Here is an 11,589-nt window from a genome sequence, read left to right as displayed (position 1 = left end):
GAGAGGAGAGGAGAGGAGGGGAGAGGAGGGGAGAGGAGGGGAGGGGAGGGGAGGGGAGGGAAGGGGAAGGCTCATAGAGTCCTCCAAATTTGTGGTTGCTACAAAGCAACCAGAATGGTTTGTCTCTTTCTTACTGATCTTGATAGAGACAGGAGGCAGAGAAATTCTAGGCAGACGGGGCAGGTCCCCAGCAAAACCCCACCTTTGAGCCAAAAAGCCTGAAACCTGAAGCCCAAAGTGAGAACTTCCGTCTCTGTTTGCCCACTCTCTTCCGATTGATTCTTTCTGAATAATGTCCTTTTACCAATCAAATGTTGCCTTTTCCAAAACTACCTATAGCCCACCCCACTCCCCATCCTGTGCCCGTAAAGACCCCAGACCCAGTCGTAGAGGGGGAGAAGTGGCTTGACTAGAGAGAGGTGACTTGACTTCAGGGAAGAGCTGGCTGGAGATGGCTGGACTTCAGGGGAGGATTACCTGCCTATCCCACCCCCTCTCCAGCTCCCCTCTCCACTGAAAGCCGTTTCCATCACTAAATACAATTCTCCACCTCCACCATCCTTCACGTGTCCATGTGACCTTATTCTTTCTGGATGCGGACAAGAGTTTGGGGCCCACCAAGAGCAGGTACCAAAAAAAGGCTGTCACCTGGGCCTTCTGCCCCTGCTGGCAGAGGGCAGCCATCCCACACCAACTCAGTGAGGCAAGGGGCTCACTGAGCTGATAACTCACTGCTGTCCACAGACGGTGAAGCTAAGAGGGCATCGTAACATGCCCTCTGGAGCTTTGGGGGTCACAGGCACCCCCACCTGGGCAACACCACAGGGCCTGCACAGAGCCTGTTCCTGCAGGCACTCAAGGTGGCCACGCCCCTATTGAAAGTCTGATGAGGGGATCAACAAAAATCCTGCATCAACTCATAGAGTTATTTATGTTTTCTGGATGATAATTCTTTTATCTGTCATAAGCATGCAAATATCTCTCTATAGTTTGTGGCTTGTCTTCTAATATTTTTCTTGGTGTTATTTCTTGCTAAGGTGTATAATTATTTATTGCTTTAAAAGCTTTAAAAAGGCAAGTAAAGTACAATGTTAGAATTTCTTTTCTTTCTTTCTTTCTTTTTTTTTTTTTTTGAGACAGAGTCTGGCTCTGTAATACACGCTGGAGTGTAGTGGTGCGATCTCAGATCACTGCAACTTCCACCCCCCGGGTTCAAGTGATTCTCCTGCATCAGCATCCCGAGTAGTTGGGATTATAGTTGCATGCCACCACATCTGTCTAATGCTTTTGTATTTTCAGTAGAGACAGGGTTTCACCATGTTGGCCAGGCTGGTCTCGAACTCCTGACCTCAAGTGATCTGTCCATCTTGACCTCCCAAAGTGCTGGGATTATAGGCATGAGCCACTGTGCCCAGCCTCTTTTCTTTCTTTCTTTTCTTCTTCTTCTTCTTTTTTTTTTCTTTGAGAGAGGGTTTCCATCTTGTCACCCAGGCTAGAGTGCAGTGGCATGACTTTGGCTCACTGCAACCTCTGTCCCTTGCCATAGCCTCCCAAGTAGCTGGGACTACTGGCATGCACCACTGCACCTAGCTAATTTTTGTATTTTTGTAGAGACGGGGTTTCACTCTGTTGCCCAGGCCAGTCTCAAACTCCTAAGCTCATGTGATCTGCTCACCTCAGCCTCCCAAAGTGCTGGAATTACAGGCGTGAGCCACCACACTCAGCCAGCATTTGTTTTCCAAAACTAAGTAAATGGATATTTAACTGGCAAATGAGTTGTTCTGCTGTTAATTATTCTCTTATATATTTTGTGGTATTTCATAAAACAAAAAGAAAAAACTCCGAAGAAAGGTTTGATCCTCTTTCCCCTTATCTCAGGCCCCAGAGCACAGCTACCCACAAAAACCCCCTTCTCTTAAACCTTCTTTAGTGAAGGCTATTGAACACAGGAGAAGAAAGCTGCATCTAAAAATGACTTGGAATTCTGGGGACATTCTTGGCTGAGACACCCAATCACAGGAACAGCCCCAGGCCTGGTTGTGAAAGAGGCTACTTGTCTCTGGGCGCCTCCATTCCTGAACCCCTACCCTGTCCTTTCAACATCTTCTCCCCCAGGCACCTGGCAGTCTCATGGGACTCCCAAAGTCACCTCCCCCAGCACCAGACACACAATAAACCCACAAAGGGAAGAGACTTACTGGAAGTAGGCTCAACCCAGTAACGAGTTGCCTTTTTTTTTTTTTAAGGATTTACATTCTGCAAGTATTTAGGGAGTGGGCAAAGAAAGACTAAAGAAACAGCCAAAGCTCCTGCAGGAGGGGTCTTTCTAAATAAAGCCTTCACAGAATGGCCGGGAGACCCCTCAGGAGGTCCTAACACTTCAAGACCCCATCTTGTTCAACATCAGAGCCCCAATGGCAAGCCAGTGCTTGGTAGGCACCAAATATGTGTTAAATGAATTAAATGACTTGTTTTGTTCTGTGCCAGGCAGTGTGTGAGTCATTGGGAATATGTCAGTCAAGAAAACAGACACAAATTCCTCTCCTCTGGGAACTGTTTCGCATCTATGTATGGGGGTGGGGAAAGGAGGATGAGGGTGCTGAGGACTGTCAACAAAATAAGTACATTTCTATTACATTGATATTATACAGTAAGTACTTTGGGAAAAAAAGAAAGAGAGAGAGAAAGGGAGGGAGGAAGGGAGGGAGGGAGGGAGGGGGAGGGAGGGAAGACAGAACAGAATTTGCAAGTGAAGGAGTGGAGGAGTGAACTTCGAGGCTACATAGGGAACAGGGACAAGGCGATGAATTCCCCTCACCCTTCAACATTTCTTGTCATTTCAAGACTGAATCTCTCAAGTTCTAAGAATACATTATGTGAAACCTGTCTCTACAAGAAATACAAAATTTACCTGATTAGGGTGGTGTGTGCCTGTAGTCCCAGCTACTTGGGAGGCTGAGGTGGGAAGATTACCTGAGCCCAGGGAGGTCAAGGCTGCAGTGAGCTGTGATTGTGCCACTGTACTCCAGCCTGGACAACAGAGTGAGACCCTGTCTTAAAAAAAAAAAAAAATTATGCTGTTTCTTGCTTCAGTAGTTCGCATATACTCTTCCCTTTGCCTGATATTTATCTCCTGTCTTTTCCACCTGGCCAATTCCTACGTGTCCTTCAAGATCCATTTCAGATGCCACCCTCTCAGCGCCTGGAGGGAGAGGTAAATTGTTACTACCTTTGTACTCCCATAATACTTTGTTGACTTCTTACTAGAAGCTCTCAGTACCTCTCCTGAGTCACATGTGTTTGTAGAACTCTTACAACAACCGGTAAGCTATTACTATCATCACAGCTTTTAGACATATGAGAAAACAGGTTGTAACATGTTAAGTAACTTGTCTCAGGTCATCGGCTGGATTTGGAAGGCTGGACTTTAAGGTCAACAACCCAAGCTCCAAAACAGAGCTCTTCCTATGATTCCAGGAGCGCCACCTGGCATTGGGTGATTTACATTTAAATTAGAATTTTCTGCTGCATTGTGATCAACTTGAGGATAGACACCATTTCTATTTAGTTGGGGGGAGGGGTTGTCTGTGAGGAGTTCTGGATAAATATTTGTTTAGTGAATAAAGGGATGAATTAGTCACCAACAGTTCAGGCATTCACGTGGAATTTATTTTTGAGACTGAGCCTTCCTGTGCTCCCTAAATCTTGCCTCACAACTGACTACTTGCTACACCTGACCTCACCCGAACCAAATAATGCTGGGAAAAGGGACGATTTTGGCATTTGGCTGCTTTCTTTCCACTTGGGGCACTCTTAACTAAATTGCTTTGCAGACTGCTGGGGGAGGGTACAGGGTCAAGAGTCGAGTGACTTGGTGAAGGGGTGGTAGGGCCTGCAGCACCTGGGGCCAGAGGCCACTGCGGGGCGGAGCCCAGGGGCTTAGCCATTCTCTCCTCTGCCTCCTCAGTGTCCCTGTGTTCCTCTCCCAAACAGTAGGCAAATCTCAGATGCCAGGTCTCCAAGCAGGGCAAAAAAAGACTAGTTTCCCCAGTCTTTCTGAAAAGGTAGAGAATATTGTTTTCTATTGGTCTCTAAGCTAATAAATGAGACATTGTATTCATCACTCAGGTACAGGAGAACTGGAAAAGAAGATGTTCTGAGGGTGACCAAGAACGAGGGAAGAGAAGGCCTTGAAGAAGGCAGCTTTCTTTTTTCTTTTCTTTCTTTTTTTTTTTTTTTCAGACAGAATTTCACTCTGTTGCTTAGGCTGGAGTGCAGTGGCGCAATCTTGGCCCAATGCAACCTCTACCTCCCAGGTTCAAGCGATTCTCCTGCCTCAGCCTCCCGAGTAGCTGGGACTACAGGCATGCACCACCACGCCCGGCTAATTTTTTGTATTTTTAGTAGAGGTGGGGTTTCACCATGTTGGCCAGGCTGGACTTGAACTCCTGAACTAAAGTGATCCACCCACCTCGGCGTCTGAAAACGTTGGGATTACAGGCGTGAGCCACCACATCCAGCTGAAGGAGGCAGCTTTCTCAGGGATGACTTACTCCTGTGCCTCATGGGGGCGACTTATTCCTGTACCTCGCAGGCAGCCTGAAATACATGTTGAGTGACTAGCTGGATGTTTGGGAGGGAAATCTTTATGCTTCTGGTGGTTGGAGATAGGTGCTTTCCTTCCATATCAGGGTGAAGAAACATTTATGTTGCCTACTTTTAGTTTCTCTTTTTCCTTTTTTTTTTTTTTTGTGATGAAGTCTCACTCTGTCACCCAGGCTGGAATGCAGTGGTGCAATCTTGGCTCACTGCAGCCTCCGCCTCCCGGGTTCAAGTGATTCTCCTGCCTCAGTCTCCTGGGTAGATGAGACTACAGGCATGCACCACTGCACCCGGATAATTTTTTGTATTCTTAGTAGAGACAGGGTTTCACCATGTTAGCTAGGATGGTCTGGATCTCCTGACCTCGTGATCTGCCTGCCTTGGCCGTCCAAAGTGCTGGGATTACAGGCGTGAACCACTGCGCCTGGTCTGCCTACTTTAGTTTCTAAAGAGCTTTCCAGGCTGGGCGTGGTGGCTCACACCTGTAATCCCAGCATTTTGGGAGGGGGAGGCAGGAGAATCATTTGAGGTCAGAAGTTCGAGACCAGCCTGGCCAACGTGGTGAAAACCCGTCTCTATTAAAAATGCAAAAATTAGCTGGGCTTGGTGGCATACACCTGTAGTCCCAGCTACCTGGGAGGTTGAGGCAGGGGAATCACTTGTACCCGGGAGGCAGAGGTTGCAGTGAGCCGAGATCACACCACTGCACTCCATCCTGGGCCCACACCAACCTCCAAAAGTGCTGGGTTTACAGGCATGAGCCACTGCACTCAGCTTGGAAAACTCTTTAGAAACTAAAATAGGCAACATAAATGTTTCCTCACCCTGATATGGAAGAAAAACATCATCTCCACATTTTGAGACTCTGTCTCAAGAAAAGAGCTTTCCATATGTAGCATCTTAAGATTAAACTCAGGATTGCTAATGTTACTGATCCACTTCTTTGATTGATTCATCCTACAGTATTGAGAGTTCAGGATGTGCCAGGTACATGAAATGAGCCTCTTATGCCAAGAGGCTTTGGGCCCAAGTCTAGAAGGGGAGATGCCACAGGCAAGTGTGAAAGCAGACACAGAAGCTATGACCATTGTCTGTCAGGAAATAGGGGGGAAAGGCTCCAAAGACAGATTCTGTTTGAGCAAAGTCTTGGATATTTTAGTTGCTTTTTATGGGGGCAGTTGAGTCAGAGAAGAATTGTAGCTCTATTTTAACTGAATTATCTTATTGTTCAAACATGAAAGCAATGCTGTATGTTTTAAAGGGAGGTAGAAGGACAGAGATAAAAGCCCTGAAGAATTCCATTTCCAAAGAGTCTCCTGGATAGATAAGATCTTAGCTCGGTGGAGAGGTGGGGAGAAGGGAGGGCCTGGGACCCCACACCCCAGCCACTCTGTCCAGCCTAGAACGCCCAAATCCCAAACTCTAATTACACCTTCACATCGAATTCTTCCTTGTCTTTTAAAAATGTAAAACACTGGCAGAAGTCATGCATCAGGCCCTGCTGCCTTTCTGTAAAATGAAAGTGTCACACTGCGTGTTCTCTGCAGAGTTGAATCTAGTCCTCTCATTTTACAGCTCCCAGCCATATCAACCATTTTCATCTCAACACTATGTTATCTTGAGAGTTGAGGGTTTGTGATCGGAGAATAGGGAGTCAGGGTAGGGTGGGGATGAGTGTGGGGGAGGTTGAGAATGAGGGAACAGTATGGGGTGGGGTGGGGTGGAGAAGGAAAAGCATTTGAAAGGGGAACTTCTCCCCCACCCTCATTCTTCCCCTCTATGGAGGACACTTCCTTTCCTCCTCTAGCATCCACTGTTTCTTCACTGGAGATGAGGATAAATCCCTGCATCACCAAGGTGTTAGTTTAATGCTTTGACCCCACTAGGAGTCACGGTCTTCAAGCATGAAACCCTCCACGGGGCCAGGCACTCTGCTACCCAAACACAATGCTTGGGGAGAGTTTGGAAGCAAACGACACCATAAAAGAATAAATAAGTGGAGTGAAGACAATTAACTTTTGTTTAGAGTCTCGCAATTTACAAAGAGGTGAATTACTTCATTCCACGCTCAGTACAGCCGTTTGAGTTGGGCAGTGTTATTCTCTACGCTTTATGGATGGGGAAAGCAAGGCGATGTAGTTAAAACACTTTCCCAAGATTACTTGCCTAGTGATTACTAGACACAAACAGCAGGACACAAATAGTAAGGAAGAAGAAGGGAGAGTGGAGAACCCACTCCTTCTGGGGCAGGCAGTTCTATGAAGTCAATGACACCCACTCATTCCAATCTGAAAAATGGGTAACGCCACCCCGAATGTAAGATGTGTGGTGTCTACTGATCTGCACCTTCCTTCCTCTAAAGATTTGAAAAGTAAGTAAGGATAATATATTTTCTGATCAGAACCCCTGTTTTTCTGCTTAAAATCAACTCTGTAAGAACCAAACCTCTCTGGAGCTTTCAGCACTAGCAGTTTTTGCCAGTGCAGACAATAGCTACTTTAAAAAGCAGCTCCCCCTGCCCCTTGGAGGAAGGGTGGGGTGGCCAGTGACTCAGCAGTCACCTGGGGGTGAGGAGAACACCACAGTGTGGCCAGGGTGTTTGTCTGAGGTTCCAACCCCCTTCCACCCCTGGGGCCCTGCACCTTCAGGGCCCTTCAGCTGTGGCCTCGGGCCCTAGCTCCAAAGGGGCTTCCACAGAGACCTTGGGCTTGGACAGAAGCCTAACTGTAAAAATAGAACAATTAAAAATAGAAAAACAAACATAAACACTACTGCCCACTGTGTCTCTTTGTTAAAAACATAAGCGTGTTCCAAAGGGTCTCTATTAGAATTTCTTGTTCAAAGAATTTTTGGTGTTAATATCCTCCCACCTATAGGGAAGGTGAGTTCAAGGTGACTTCCCAGAGCTTAGCACAGTGCCTGCTGCTCAGCAGGTATTTAGTGACGGACTGGCTCTCCCAACCCCAACTGCCCACAGCTAAGGCAAAAACAAAAACAAAAACAAAATACAGCAATGGGGGGAAATGAAGCAAGGCCACAACCCTGCTGGTGAGTGCTTCTCTGGTAAATGCAGGTGAGTGTCTCACAGATTCCTCAAGGCTGCCACAGGACATCAACTCTTCACTTGATGTTTAAGTGAAGCTTCTGAGGCTGAGAGTAGGTGAGCTGCGGAGTCTGAGCAGCTGGAGGGCAGGCTCCTGAGGGTAGTCACCACGTAGCCAACCCAACAGTAACCTGGCTTTGCCATTTCCCTGCAGAAAGTCATTTAGCCTTCTTCCACTCAGTTTCTTCATCTGTAAAACATGAGGCGGGATGCCCATCTCAATGGCTAGTTAAAGGCTTAGATCAGACAACACGTGCGGAGGTCTCTTGGGAACTGGAAGGAGACTATGACTGCGTTCCCAGGACAGGGACTGGTCTTATTCATCTTTGTCTGCCCAGGATATACAGAGGAACACAAGAAGCACTCAATGAATAAATAATTAAAGGATGGTGAGGGGTGATTAACAGATTCTGGGTGGGCCAAAGGCTGGGAGAATGTTTCAAGATAAATGGAGTAGACTAGGAGGCGGTGCTTCAATGAACAGAAGGAGGGTGTTAGAAGTATCCCCAACAAACGTGGGGGCATCTTGGGAGTACTGAAGGCCAAAGAATATGGATCATCTGCGTGTCTCAAAGAGTCTTGTTAGCACTTGGAGCATCTTCAAGTACAGTTGCCTAGTGAAGAGGGATTTCAGTGGAACTTCAGGGGAATGGGTCTAAGCTGGATAGATTACACAGAAGAAAGAACCTAAGCTGAAAACATAAAAACATACACACAGGGCCGGGCATGGTGGCTTAAGCCATGGTGGCTTAATTCCAGCACTTTGGGGCGCCAAGGTGGGAGGATCTCTTGAGCCCAGGAGTTCAAAACCAGCCTGGGCAACACAGTGAGACCCCCATCTCCACAAAAAATTTAAAAAAGAAGTGGGCACGGTGGTGTGCACCAGGAGTTCCAGCTGCTTGGGAGGCTGAGGTGGGAGGATCCCTTGAGCCCAGGAGTTTGAGGTTGCAGTGGGCAGTGATCATGTCACTGCACTCCAGCCTGGGTGACAGATCAAGACCCTGTCTCAAAGCAAAAACAAGACAGAAACACATACACACACATGTACACATACACGCACAAATACTGACATATGACATTCCATACGGCTCTCACTGTAAGCTGATGACCGTGTGCAACCTGAGAATGCTGTTTGTTCAGAGACCTTATCGTGGCAGTGACTTTGGCCTGCCTTGTGGGGTACCGGGCCCAGCCCCTCTACTTGTGACCCTCAACCCAGAGCTTGAGAAGACCCTTTCCAAAAGTCCATCCAGTTCTCAGTTTAAGCCCAGCCTTTTCCAGAACACAATCATAGGAGTAACCAAGCTTCATTCTGGAAGGCTCTTTCCTTCCCTGCACCTTCTCATTGGTGGAACTGTCACTGATGACAGTGTGTGTGTGCCATTTCCAGAGGAGATGGGAATGAAGATACGTTGAAACCCACTCTCCTGAGGCCTCCAAGCTCTACTCAGACCCTCTGGGTGGCCTTTTTCCCTTTATTCCAGTTCAGGCAGTCCTCTGCTCAGGTGCAAATAATTATCTCTCTCTCGCGCGCGTGCTCTCTCTCTCTCTCTCTCTCTCTCAGCAAAATTTGAGCACACCTGGAACCTGATAGGAAGGGACCAGTAAAAAGGGAAATATGTGATTTATTTATTTATGTAGAGACGAGTCTCACTCTGTCTCCCAGGCTGGAGTACAGTAGCGTGATCTTGGTTCATGGCAACCTCCACCTCCTGGGTTAAAGCGATTCTCCTGCCTCAGCCTCCCCAGTAGCTGGGATCACAGACACCCACCACCACACCCGGCTAATTTTTTGTATTTTTAGTAGAGACAGGGTTTCACTTTGTTGGCTAGGCTGGTCTCGAACTCCTGACCTCAGGTAATCCACCCACCTCAGCCTCCCCAAGTGCTGGGATTACAGGTATGAGCCACTGTGCCTGGCCAAAAGATGTTATTTATAATTGCAATATTTCATCAAACCCAACATGTCATCAGTTTTTTTTTGTTTGTTTTTTGTTGTTTTTTTTTTGAGATGGAGTCTTGCTCGGTCACCCAGGCTAGAGTGCATTGGCACGATTTCAGCTCACTGCCAGCTTCGCCTCCTGGGTTCACACCATTTTCCTGCCTCAGCCTCCCGAGTGGCTGGGACTACAGGCGCCCACCACCACACCCGGCTAATTTTTTGTATTTTTAGTAGAGACGGGATTTTACTGTGTTAGCCAGGATGGCCTTGATCTCCTGACCTCGTAATCCGCCCGCCTCAGCCTCCCAAAGTGCTGGGATTACAGGCGTGAGCCACTGCACCCGGCCTTCAGTTTTAAGATGAATAACTATTTTGTATGTCACTGAGGGAGAAAAAATGTTACCAAATTATGACATCCCATTCTGATTTCAGAGATGTTAAAATGGGGGAAAATATGCAATATATTTATATCCAATATAAAAAATACTGCTATGTCCATTTGAAAAATTAAGCAAGTCATTATCAAAGTATTAGATAGGTAGTATTTAATAAATCCTAATTTAATATCACTGTTATAAATAATAATTCATTTAATCCTTGAAACAATCCTGTAAGTACTGTTATCTTTGTTTTATTATTTATTTATTTATTTATTCCTGTAGAGTCAGCAATAAGCACTATTAATATTATTATCCCTTTTCTACAGATGAGGAATTGTGGCTCTGAGAGGTTAAGATCAAACCTTGGTTCCTGTTTCTAAGTCTACCCGTCCCCAAAACAAGTCTGTTCTTACCACTAAGAGAGGTATTGGAAGAAAAGAGAAATATCTGAGGTGATGGGTATCCCAATTACTCTAATTTGATCTTCACATATTATATACATGTGCATTATATACATTAAAATATCACACGTACCTCCAGAAATATGTAACTATTATATCAGTAAACAGGCTAGGCGTGGTGGCTCATGCCTGTAGTCCCAGCACTTTGGGAGGCCGAGGCGGGTGGATCACAAGGTCAGGAGTTTGAGACCAGCCTAGCTAGCATGGTGAAACCCCGTCTCTACTAAGAATACAAAAAAATTAGCCAGGCATGGTGGTGCACACCTGTAGTCCCAGCTACTCGGGAGGCTGAGGCAGGAAAATTGCTTGAACCCAGCAGGTTGAGGTTGCGGTGAGCTGAGATCATGCCACTGCAATCCAGCCTGGGCGACAGAGCAAGATTCTGTCTCAAAAACAAAAACATAAACAAAAACAAAGGAAAACTAAATGACAAAAAGATACATGCTGGCCACAGGAAAAGTTCAGCAAATAAATGAATAAGTAGATGAATGAAGGAAATCATCAAAATTGACTTCAAGCACAGAAATTTGAATGTCTCCCTTCTGTTCCTCATTCATCTTAGGAAAAGGGTCAACATGTCTTCTATAAGTTCAAGGTAGTGGAACACTGGTCAAATTCTAAAAGAGGTAAGAAAGTGAGAGTAGGGAGTGGGCTCTGGTGTATGGGAGGTAAAGAAATGTTACAAAATAATCAGCATGACAATGTTGTAGCTGTTGCTCTGCTATTCACCTAACTATAGTCTAATGATGTATCAGGTATGACATCTGGGCTGTGAAGAATGACGGTGTTCTGGGAGAGACTGCCACCTATTGAATGACCATCACCACAACTGGAGAATTTTATCCAGGACACCCAGGATGACACAAGAGGGCCAAACAGCTTCAGAAATGGACCCACGATGAGAAACCCAATGACCTTGAGCCTAAAGCTGAATTCTTATCCAGGCCATGCAGATGATAATAGCTCAGAAAGCCTTCTTCGTAAGATGTTGAATAATCTAGAAAAGGTCTTCCTGGCCTGAACAAAGAGGATGCTGTTGAATTCCATTACCTGTGCCATGTTGCAGTCCAGGTCATTTCCATACTACACTGCTACAACCAA

Source organism: Piliocolobus tephrosceles, chromosome 7, assembly GCF_002776525.5.
Source record: "Piliocolobus tephrosceles isolate RC106 chromosome 7, ASM277652v3, whole genome shotgun sequence".
NCBI lineage: Eukaryota > Metazoa > Chordata > Mammalia > Primates > Cercopithecidae > Piliocolobus > Piliocolobus tephrosceles.
Note: the sequence above shows the minus strand (reverse complement) of the source record.